This window comes from Corvus cornix, chromosome 1A, assembly GCF_000738735.6.
Source record: "Corvus cornix cornix isolate S_Up_H32 chromosome 1A, ASM73873v5, whole genome shotgun sequence".
Taxonomy (NCBI): domain Eukaryota; kingdom Metazoa; phylum Chordata; class Aves; order Passeriformes; family Corvidae; genus Corvus; species Corvus cornix.
In genome coordinates this window covers 43,935,840-43,948,049 of record NC_047057.1, presented here as the reverse complement: position 1 = coordinate 43,948,049, position 12,210 = coordinate 43,935,840, and the positions used below count along the sequence as shown (strand labels likewise).

Here is a 12,210-nt window from a genome sequence, read left to right as displayed (position 1 = left end):
AGAGAGAACTCCAGCTGGTAAAGGAAAGCCTCATCCAAGGGTCAGAATCATAGCAAAGAGTGCAGTGAAGGCAGTGTCTGCTGAGGTGGGCAGTTAAGCCGCCAAAAACTAAAATGAGGCTCAGTGGCTGGACAGAAGAGAGCAGTGGAGAACAGAGCAGATCTGTAGCAAGGTCTGCAGGCCAGGAAGGAGTCCTGGGGAGCTGGTTATAGGTTGTGGTCTAATTCCTGTTAAAGTTTGGAACCTTATTTCTTAAAAGGAATAAAAAAATGCTACTTCAGACAGTACTCAAACATGTAAAAAAATTGGGATTGGGAGAAAACATACAGAATATGTACTGAATCACCTTGCTTTTAAAAAATTCTGTGTTTCCCACTTTCCTTTCTGCTTTTCCTTTCTTCCCTTTATGCTTGCCTATTTCTACAGTGGTATGGTTATCCCGGCAGTAAGGAAGTTGTGTGAGGCATTGCTAGTAGAAGGACAGTTATGACTGTTTTGCTGTGTGGAAGGGCTGGTCTGTTCAAAGATTGCTTCAACTTTTATTGTAGTTGATTGTAATCCAACAGATAACAGTAAAAACAACAATAAAACCACAAAAAAACCCCCAACCCAAAAGTCAGGAAGCTGCTAATTGATTTATTAACAAAGTTTTAGTATTTAATTTGCATTTTGTTTACATTTCACTAATTTTAATGCTTCCATTGCTCTTCCTTCAGTTCCAGACAGCTTCACTGAGTAGCCTGAATGAGCTTGAAAAAGATGTACAATTTTTTTCCTTCACACAAGTTCACAATCTTCAAACACATTCAGCAACTCTCTTGAAATATAATTTTATGTCTCAATTATTCCACTGTAGAAAAATATACAGGATGGCACGGTGTGATCTATGAAAACCCCTTTCGTGGGATGGGTGATCAGAGTTAATGCTCTCCATTGCCCTTCTAGGAGATCTTCCAAGACATTTAGTGGATGCTGTAAAGATGTTGCAGAGCATGGGAGGTTGAATTCTGGACAGAAAATGGAGGAAGTGGTCAGATGGTTATTTTCTTTCTCCTGGGTCTCCTTTTGGTCAGCTGTATACCTCAGTATAAGTCTGTTGTGTTAGTCCTTCCCACTAAGAATTGTAGACAAGCTAATTATTGATCGTGTGTGCAGTCCAGAGATGGGAAGTATGATCTGCTCTCTGCCTTCATTTCTTATTATATGTCTTGGTGACTTTTATAATTTGGTGACCATGCTGTGCTTACTCTTTATTGGTGCTGGTTAAAATATTTTTTTGCTAGTATGTGCTAATTATATTTGTGCTAGTATATGGAATAGTATTTTCTGTATGCATTTTTAACAGGGTAGAAGACTCCTAAGTACAAAATTAAATGGATAGAAATGCTATGGATTCTGTGTCTTGCTGCACATAAAAACATTCAATATTTGGTAATGCTTTTCCCCTCCCTGCCTCCTACTACAAAATAAATCAAAAGTCCTGTATTTTTCTGTATTTTTCATTGTCACATTGAAAATCTGGGGGATTAGGCCCATGGTGGTTTTCTTACATTTTGGACTGTTTCATACTACCCAAAATATTTCTATATCTGTATTTCAAAAGGCTTTTTACTTAGTAAGATAAAATGTGTATGTCTTATAAAAGTTCAAGCAAAATTAAATTTTACATTCTCAACAATTGCACATTTGTCACTGATAATATGTTTTTTGTATGGATGTAGAAGGAGAAACTTGAAACAACTGAAATCAAATCTAAGAATTAAATGTAAAAATAATTAATTCTCCGTAATTAAAAGAAAATTCCCACATGGGCAGACAGTTCTAGAACTTGTCACATCAGGGCTTCTTATAACGTCCTTTGAAGGATTTTCTTTTTTACAGGTGCTTCTGGAAACAGCAGGTTCACTGGCTTATCTAGTAGCATTATTTCTATGACTTTAATGGTAATCTTGTGCAGAAATGAACATCAAAATAACTTAAGTAGATAATTTAAGTAGTCACTTAAATGACTCATGAAGAGTCACTTAAGTAGACTCACATTAGCCATGATACTGATTTTATGAGCAAGGGATATTTTCAAACAGTAATCCAGGCCAGACTGGCCTCTGTAAACCCTAGATAATTATTTTGCAAGGGTAAAGTAAAGCTAATCATTCTTACTTTGTTTTGAAATAGTATACAAAATTTTAAACTTTTCTTTAAAAAATTTCCCTCTTTCAGCAGTGTAAACATCTCAAATTGCCCACTTTGTGAAACTGAAATAGTTGCAAGTTAGCTTGTGGGGATTTTTTTTGTTTTGTCTTGGTTTTTTCTTTTGCTTTTGCACCTCAGCTTTTTTCAAGAGCAGAATGGTTGTTGTTTGAAAACATGTAAGCAGTGAGTTCTAGACTGATCTGAAAGTAAGGTAAAGTGGAACAATAGAAAGAATTTTTGAACACTAAAATAACAAGAGTGATCATCAAGAAAAAGAATGGAACAGAAAGGGAAAGGCAGGTATGAAGAAAGGGAAAGGCAGATATGAATGGCAAATATAAGAAAGAGAACAAAGATGATTTTATGCTGTATACTAGCTGCAGTTAATAAAAATGGCATTTAATTTGCCCATGTGGATTAAGATTTTTGGTTTTGCGTCAGTGAAAGCACTTTGCTGCTGCTACCAGCTACCATTTTGGGAACCTCATTGCATATGGTATTTCTGATATTTCCTCTTTAACCAACAGCCAACATTTTGTTCCCAAAATGTGATGACTAAACAGGAGAACAACTCTGAAAATGTGCTTAGCTTTAATTTTTTTACAGTCTGAGGCTTTTGTTACATAGAAGTAATTGGTAAGACTGCAGTTAGGAAATATAAATATCTTCTGAAGGGAAACAAGTTTATTCAAGGCATCTTACATAAACAGGCTTAAAATCACATTGTCTTCAGGAGGAACACAAAATATTCAGCTACTTAGATGACACTTCTATCACCTGATAGATTAAACTACGTTAATTCTCATTATTCACTGGTGAGAAAGGAATACTTGCTAACCTGCAAGCTGGCCCTATCAGATTACATGTCCAATGATATGGGTATGTTGGTACAAAGTTTCTAACAGATGAAGAAAATAAACCTGGTATTTCTCTGTATTGTTTTTTCAGGCAATTGTTGGGCACTGTTCTGATGTGCTTACAGTGTACCAAATTGTTGTAAGCCAATGTCAAGGACTACCGACCTAGGCATTCCTGTGTTCAGGAATTTCCAAACTTCAAGCATTACTTTCAAGGCACAACACTCAGCTTACAACAGCCTGCCAGAGATCAGAATATGTAATTAAGGTGCAACTCCTAGAGTTGCAGTCTTCATATTTTTTTCCATAATTAGTTTGCAGAAGCCTCTTCTGGGGTGGGGGAGGTTTGATTTCACTTGTATCTTCTAGTAATCAGATACAGGCTATTCTAGATACGGAGTCAAAAATGTCAGAATACCCTTTAAACCCTAACAGTCCTGCCTTGGAGTAGAGCTGTCGACCAGATGACATTTAGAGTCCTGCTTTTTCAAGTCCTTGTTCTAGAAAGAAATTTATTTTCCTGGGTTTTTTTTCCCCTTGGGAGCAGGATAGTCTGACCAGTAGCAATGTCTCATTTATGCAAAAGGAGAGAAACTGTCAGTCAGCTGTCACTGCTGACAGTCTGTGATGACACTGAGGCATGCAAAAATAAGTGGTGTCTGTCGTAGTGGGTCCATGAACCATTTAAGATTTTAGGCATTAAAAGTAATATAAATAATGGCTATAATTTTGCACATTTCTCTCTTTTTCCATTGCAAGAGGAATTTCTACCCCTAATCAGGGTTTCTTAGGATAAAACCTGGTATTGGAATGCATTTCTGCTAATATGGTGGAGAACAAGACTCAGCATGTGCTAGCATTCTCAGTTTTCTTTGACATTCATGATTTCTAGCACAGCTGCTATTTTTTAAATGAATGTCAGATCTTTGTAATGCCAACAATGATGTCCCATTGCCAGAAAAAAAATCAAAACCCAGGAGGCAATAAATGAAATTGATTTTTTTAAAAGCTCTTTTTACTCTTAAAGTAACTGAGGAGCATGCAGGTTTTCAGAGCAAGATGTGGTATGTGTTTATTTTGGCTGCCATATGCTATTTTTCTTTTTTTCTTCAATCATCTCTCAGAAGGGGGATAGAACACTAACAGAACATAAGTCTAAAGAGAGTCACCTTCAATACACATTTCATGTGGTATTATAAACTGGTGCAATCAAACTGCTCAACAACCAGGATAACTATGACCAAATGCATTTTACATGTAAAATAGCTGTCAAATATAACACAATTGTGTAGTCTTAAAGCTAATTTTCAAAGATGTGTGAAAGAAAGAGGCAAATAGGAATTTCCTTAGTGTTTGTCTATGCTGTCAGAGTTCCTGAAAGAGTTATGATAATACAGTGGTAGCCAGCCACTGCTGTCACTTACTATTAAAAGCCATACATAATGATATGCTTCCTGATGTATCTTTTTGTGCTGGCTATGTGGCTATCTCCTTGCAAAACAGACGTGAATTATGCCTAAGACATGCATGTATTTTTCCTCCTTTCCGCTGGAAAGGTATTGAAGCATAAACAGGGTGGCACAAAAGCTTCTCACTGCTGTTGGAGGGCAATACCAGTAAAGAAATGCATTTTAGGAGCCTGATTCCCATTGAAATCAATAGGAATTGGGTGGTTAAAGGCACTTGCAAATGTGGGTATGGCTTCTGGCTAGGCTGCAGAACAATGTTACTGGGAAGAACCACAAATGGGATGGGATCAAACAGCACATTTTGGGTTCCACTTTCTTTCTCATGTTTGTCCCACCCATTGTTTGAACAGTGCTGGTCAGCCCTCAGGCCACAGGCAGCGATGAGTTTGCTGACAGCTGCTTCTTTGTGACAGCCAAGTTGAGCTTTCCATTGACAGTAACCAACAGCAAAGACTCCTTAGTTTCTGTGTGTCATCTATCTTTTTTTTTTTTATTCTGTATCAGCCACAGATGTGTCAGTGCATGATGCCTATAGTTTCTCACTTTTTAACTTAAGAAGATAGTCTTAAAATGCAGCATGCATTTTGCAATTGTATTTTAGGAAGCTGCTTGTTTCTTGGTTTATTTTATGTTTGTGTGCAATTAAATCCAAATGTCCCCCTCTACCCTATTAAAAAGAAAAAAAAAAAAAAGGGGTTTTAATCCTGAATTTGTGTGGTGGCATGTTTCATAGCTACCATTGTTGTAAAGGTGAAATGACAGGCAGTGTCTTTGGATTTTCCTCTCTGAAATTTATGTCCTGTCTTCTGGATGCCTATAGCTCATATGCTCTGAAATGAAATGTAAAACATGCTCAGTGTTTATATCTACTGTCACTACATTATGCAAACACAGCCATCAATGTCTTCTGAGCTGCAGTCTGCCTTGAAGAGTTTCTTGTGCAGCTGCCCACACAAGAGGTTCTGCAGATGGAAGCTGTAGCAGAAGCCCCCAGCCTTTACCTTCAGTCCTGAGCTGGAAACTGAAGAGATAATTTACTTATTGGCAGACAAAAACCAAAGCCCTCAAGAAGAATCTGAATATATTTAAAACAAATTTGTATTATACCAGATGTGAACATACGAAAGGTGATATGGAGGCAGCAACACTTCCAATGGTGCTCAGGGTTAATTGATAGGCAGGTGGCTGTGCTGTTTTGTAGCTTCATCCCTCTCTGTCTGAAACGTGGCCTCTTGATTACTGCTTATAAAAGCATTAGAGCTGAAAATGAATAGAGGATAAAAATCCCAGAAATTCTAAGGCATGTTTAATTTTAGCATTTTGTTAGTCTTGATTCTTTCCTTGGATGCTTGGATCACCAAGGTACTTTTTTCAAAACAATTTCTCAGTGGGGCTGCATGTCTGTGAAATATAGTTTACCTTTAATACATACCTATACTGCAAAATAGAATTTCATGCTGCTATACTGTATTATATTGCTTTTGGAAAAGGTATGAAGGGAAAATTATTAGTCTTGGCAGACTAATAGGATTTTCTCACAGTTTAACATCCTCCCCTTATATTTTAGTATAATCTGAGTTCATAAGAGCATTAAGTTAGGCAATCGAAATGTGGTATAGTGAATGTCCAGCTTCATTTTGAAATAGCAGTCTACAGGATGTTTCAGAAGTTTAGCACAGTTTGCACTGAGATAGATGTAATTCCTGAGATGCTTTTGAGTTTTTTCATGGCACCTTACTGCTTTGCAATGTCCTTCCAGTTGTGATCCATAGTTTCTTAAAAAACGTAGCCTACTCACAAAAATTTAGTGTCTCAAATAGTTTTGAAGGCAAATTGCCAATTTTGTTGTATGAGTTCAGAGCTCTAATGATAACTCCCTGTATCTACATTGTGGTTACAGGTGGGATAGCAATGCTCACACATTGATCTAGCTAACCTAGACAATAGCACTAAAAGTACAAGAGCGTTGGATTTGGCTTCAGCTGTACAAATCTGGGCAGTATCCTGGTACTGTGTGGTCGCTGAAGCCTTTGCAGTGCTACTTTGTTTATAGCTATTGAGTTTTGGTTTAGGTCAGCTTCAGTTCTACTTTCGACTGCAACTTACAAGCAGCCTGAAACTCATTCTGAAGAAAGTGGAGATTCTAATACTAGTGCAAAGCATTAATTTGAAGAAACAGAACAGCCAAAATGAAAGTGATGATGTTACATATTATGACTACTTGCTTGAACTTACAACTGCTTTCTTGACAGGGAAGCACTGATGTTGCAGCATTAGCAGCCAGACCATGTCTGTCTGGCTTTTGGGCCCAGCTTGACTCAGAAACTGTGTTTATGTGCAGTTCATATAGACCATCCAACTATTTTGTCTTCTTCTTCTCCAGACTAAATCGGAGAATCAGCATACTTTGTCACCTCTCATTATTGTCATTATGGCACTTACCACTGTCAACAATGCCATATATATGAATCCAGGAGCTCATGAGATCTAGAAAAAATTCACATGCACATGCCTTTTGTTTGCTTCCCAAAGTTTTGACTCACTGGAGGTTCACACTTTTAAACTTTTCTTTAGAAGCATGTGCTAAGTTATAAATCCCTTTTAAAAAGGCCAATGCCCTCATGCTTCCAAGAAGGATGTAAGAATCTATGTTTGAATCCCCTCGGCTGAGTAGTCGCTTGCTTCCTCCCTTAGTATGCCAGCCTCTGGACAGCACAGGCCGAGGCCACAGCTCGTGATCAGCAGGCCGGAGATGGGCCCTTGAAAGGCTCAGCTAAACCAAGCTCTCGGCGTGCAGTGAGGCAGAACGTGTGGCACTTGGCTCACATCGCTGGTGAGAGCTAAAGCACCGAGGACTTTTGGGTGCCAGAGCTTTGAAAGCAGATTTGTATTTATAGATACAAATGTTACTCAGAGAAGAGCCAGTTGGTGTGAGGTAACATGTTTCTGTGCCTCACTAGGCCTCTGTGCTCTCTCCTCTTCACATGTGGCAGACAAAGTAATGCGAGTGAGCCTGTTCCCTAGTGAAGGAAGCTGAGCTGCTCTGAGTTGCACTGCATTTTTTTGTTGACTTACACAGCCAATTACTGTAGGTCAGCTGAGGTATGATACTTGATTAGCTTCCAGCAATTCATTTGAACCTTTAAGCCTTTAGGTATCTAAAAATCTCTGTGGATGTGGCACTAATGATGTAGAAGCAAGTTATCTGAAAGTGCTTTTATCTAGCAGTTGACCAGGGAAGACTCTTAAGCCTGCATTTGAATGAGAGGGGAGCAGCTGGCAGGGCATTTTTCCACACTGCTTTGGAACTTGCACTTTCCCCAATACCAAAATAGTTCTGGGACATGCTGCAGTGGCCCACTTGTTTTTCTTAGCAGTAAGGGGTTGGGAGGATTCTGGGGGAAGATTGTAAATATATCTTTTCAGCTGTTGGGCTATGTTTATTATCCAGTAAAAGGGAGCTACAGCTTTAGTATATCTTTATAACTGACACTCTAAAAATACAACCTCAACCAAAGGGTAAGCATCTCTTTCTTTAGAGTGACTGTATTCAGATGGAGTACAATCATAGAATCATAATGAGAAAGGAGGCAAATCCATTTTGCTGAGAATTAGAAGAATGTGTAGCAGTGTATATATATCTCGATACTGAGGATAACATTTGCTAATGAATTGAGGGTAAGTTCTCAGTGAACTGATATTTATTCTCTAATTTTAGCTACAGTAGGTTTACCTAATATTGGATTGCCATTTGCTTCCTTTCTATGAACATACACAATTACTCTGTGTAGAAGGTGGAATTGTGGTTACAAAAGACAAAAAATGGGGATTATTTTTTCAGCTTATTTTAGTTCTGTAGACTTTATTACATTTAAAGAAAAAATATCACCTTCCACCACTCTTCACATCATATATTTGCTCCAGGAAATGCAAGATAGGAGGAATGATAGTTGTAGGGATTTGAAAAAAGGCTTTCACATATTAATGGCTGTAGTGGCATGATAAATGTCAGGACAGAAACAAAGTTTTATTGAAAACAAAATGACTCCAAAGAGGACTAAAGAGCACAAAACTGCCAGTGGATTGCTCAGTATAAGTGAATAATTTCTCACACTTTGTGTTATAACTTTCTTACCTCACTTTCCTTCAAAGTTTTAGAGAGCATGGGCAAAAAAATGTAGCATTACAATGCTGTTCTAACTCTGTATAGAAGATTAGGAGCTTGTATCTCATGAACAAATATAACCCAACCTTTCAGATGCCATGGGATCATATTTCATTTACATCATAAGTTATAAGTGGTCTCTACATTAGATTTTCTTCTCCTTCCATCACCTTCTACCTTCCAAAGTTCTTCTAAATAGATTACCTCTCTTCAGAGTTATATTTGCTTTGCTAATGGCTATTTTTGGGCTATTGAACGGCCAGCTCTACTGCTGAAGCTCTAGTTCAGTGTCTTTTCTAATTTAGAAACTTACTTGAATGTTAATTTCAAAGCCCTGAAGTCCCATTTTCATAAATGACTGATGAGCCTGTACTTTCTGCTACTCTTGAAAAGTGTAACCCACACCTTTTTTTGTTTTTTTTTTTTTTTTTTTTAAGAGGATGAAACATGGAGAACAAGTTTAAAACATTTTTTCATAGGCATGATTTAGAATGCAGCTTTCCTCTTTGTTTAAACGAAGTCAAACTCACCTACTCTCGGTAGTTTGGTATGTGCTGCACTAACTTGAATTAGATCCTCTCAGGGCTAAGATAATTTTGCTTCTCAGGTCATCTTACGGGGGCTGCTGAAGATTTCCTGAGAAAAGCAGTCTGCTGCCTTAGAGAATGTGCATGGGTGGAAATACAACTGTAATAAAAAGACTTGAATTTATTAATGCCTGGTAGGAATATCTTAATGAAATGGCTGCAGCCAGCATGGCCTAGCCCTGTGATTGTGATGAGGATGCAGAAAGGGGCCTCCCACCTCTTAGTCCCACTAGAATGGACTGTAAGCACAGTGCAAGTAAGCACCTGAGTCTTCTATTGTATTAATTTCTCCAATTTAGTTTGGCAAGAATAATAAAAGATACGTTATGTGCAGTTATGCACAAAGAGTGAAAAAATTATTTGTGATAGAACAAAGAGGAAGGCATTAGTATAATTTTTGAGGAATAAAGTGTACCGTTCCACTGTTCTCTGTTCATATAGGATGAATTAACACTGGGGCATGTGCAGGGAAAGGCTCTGAGGCTGATCACAGGAATGGACAGCATCTTATAAGGGTCCATAAAAGCTAAATAAGCCTGCATCTCTATAAACCTGTGGGAGGGGAAAATATAGTTAGACTGAAGAACAATGTGGGGATAAGAACATGTGGGTGTGAACTCAGCTAAAATAATTTATGGTAAGGTTTTTATAGCCACCCAACCTTCAATTATGGGGCATGAGAGTGGAAGTCGCCCCTTAGGACTAGTGAGTTTAAGAAAACAGCACTTTGGCATTGAAAAGATAACAACCTAGAAATTGAATTGATTCTTTTCAGTCCTGTTTCCATGCAACTTTCACAATAAAATATGGTCGCAAAAATGTTATCAATATCTCTGTTTTAGAATTTACAGAATAGTTGAGGTTGGAAGGAACCTCTGGGGATCATCTAGTTCAATCCCTGCTCAAGCTAGGGCAGGTTGCTTAGGGCTGCATCCAACTGTGTTTTGAGTATGTTGAAGGATTGAGTCTTCAGAAGCTCTCTGGACAACCTGGTCCACAGTTTGATCACTCACACTCACTCACAATAAAAAAAATCAGTTTGTGTTCACATGGAATTTTATATGTTTTAATATGTGCCCATTGCCTCTTACCCTGACACTGGGAACTAACATGGTCTGGTTCCCTCTTTTTAGTTCACTCCCATTCAGTATTTATACTCATGGACAGGATCCACCTCATCCTCTTCTTCTCTGGGCTGAACACCCAAGGTCCTCCTCTGCGGAGCTGTTTTCCAGTCAGTCAGCCCCTAGTCTGTACTGGAGCCTGGGATTATTAAAGCCCAGGTGTAGGAATTTGCACTTCCCTTTGTTGAACCTCATGAGGTTTTTCACTTCTTATTTCTCCTTCCTCTCAAGGCTGCTCTGGAAAACAGTGTGCCCATGTGGCATATCAGCCACTCTATTCAGTTTTGTGTTGTGAACTTCCTGAGGATGCACTCTTGTCCCTTCACACAAGTCATTAATGAGAGTATTAGGAAGTACTGGCCCTGATGCCTGGGTTACACCACCAGTGTCTTGCCTCCAGTTGGACTTCATGCCACCCTCTCAGCTTGGCCATTCTTGTTTTCAATCCATCTCACTGTCCATTGATATAACCAATACACTGTCAGCTTGTCTGTGAGGATATTAAACAGAGACAGTGTCAAGGGCCTTACTGAAGTTAAAATTGCAAAAAGTTTCAAGAAGTTGTCAGAAAATGGCTGTTAATAGCATGTCTTGGGGTGACATAGCACTGAGACAAAGTAGAATAACATATGGAAATTAGTGAGGGTAGGAGAGATTTGGCAACCAGACTAAAACTCCCTTAAGGATGAAAGTAAAGATGCTTATGTTTTTCAGAGCAAGAACTGATTCTACAAATTATCTCGTATACTTTGTATAACAAATTGTATACCAACAGCTGTTGCCTTTGAAGTCATTGATATAGAAAGGTACAGAATTGAATTAATGAATAAAAATATGTTTTATAGTTACAAGAAATTACTTTGAGTGTGTACAAAAAAGCTGGTCACTGTTACTGGTATTAGGTGGTTTCCAACAGTTGAGTGTAGTAAAAAAATAAAAAATCAGTGTCCTTTTCCCAGATACTTTTTGTATGCTGTCAATGCTGCCACCACAAAAGAATGCTCTGTGTGCCCAGTGGATAAAGCTGACTTTTGGAAACAGGATTCCAGGATATTTTAATTACCAGAAGAGAAGCCACATGATAAGAGGGAATGATCGTAGTAAGGTCAAAGGAACTGGACTGATAATGCAGAGTTATATTTGATTCTGCAGGCAGTTCTAGAAGAGCCTTAGATTCTGAGTGTCCTGTCCTCCTGTACATTAACTGTGATCTACCAATGACAGTAAAATCAGATTTCCAAGTTTAAGTGTTTAAGCATATATTTGTGCCTGTATGAAAAGCAATAGTGATGGTAATCTAAGACAACATCAAGTGAAGTCACACCTTAGTTAAGAGAATGTAATTATACTGCGATAAGAATATTTCATCCTTTACTGTCAGAATTTATGTGGATCACAGTTAGTAGATGATCCAAACTTTTAAAGTTTTACCGAAGTGTTTTATTTAAAAAGCAAAATAGACCTTGGCTTTATAGAGAGCTGAGTGCTGCCAGTTTCAAATGTTTCACGCCATGCTGCAAGGCGTGAACAGGTGTTAACAACACTGTCCATCGTTCCAAAGCAAAACTAAACAAATGCAGCTGTATTCAGCATGTAATTTTTAAAAGGCTTTCTGTATAATTTGAATAATATTTCAAGACTACTCCATTATATTTTGAGAAGATCAGTTTCTCAAGAGTCTTTATAGTTTTTTTATTTGACACATGCAATTTTGGTGATGTTTACATAGATACTCTTTATAACACTAGAAAAAAATTATAGTAGTTCTCAGACATACCAACTATGCTTTAGTAAAAACAGGTCCTTCCAGCTGAA

General features: G+C 38.0%; 1 long non-coding RNA gene across 1 annotated transcript in view; it reads left to right on the top strand.

Annotated features, from left to right (window-relative positions):
- The window catches only part of LOC120411972, a 129,055-nt gene that overhangs the window by 10,826 nt on the left and 106,019 nt on the right, over nucleotides 1-12,210 (top strand). The gene's annotated exons all lie outside the window — the stretch shown is intronic.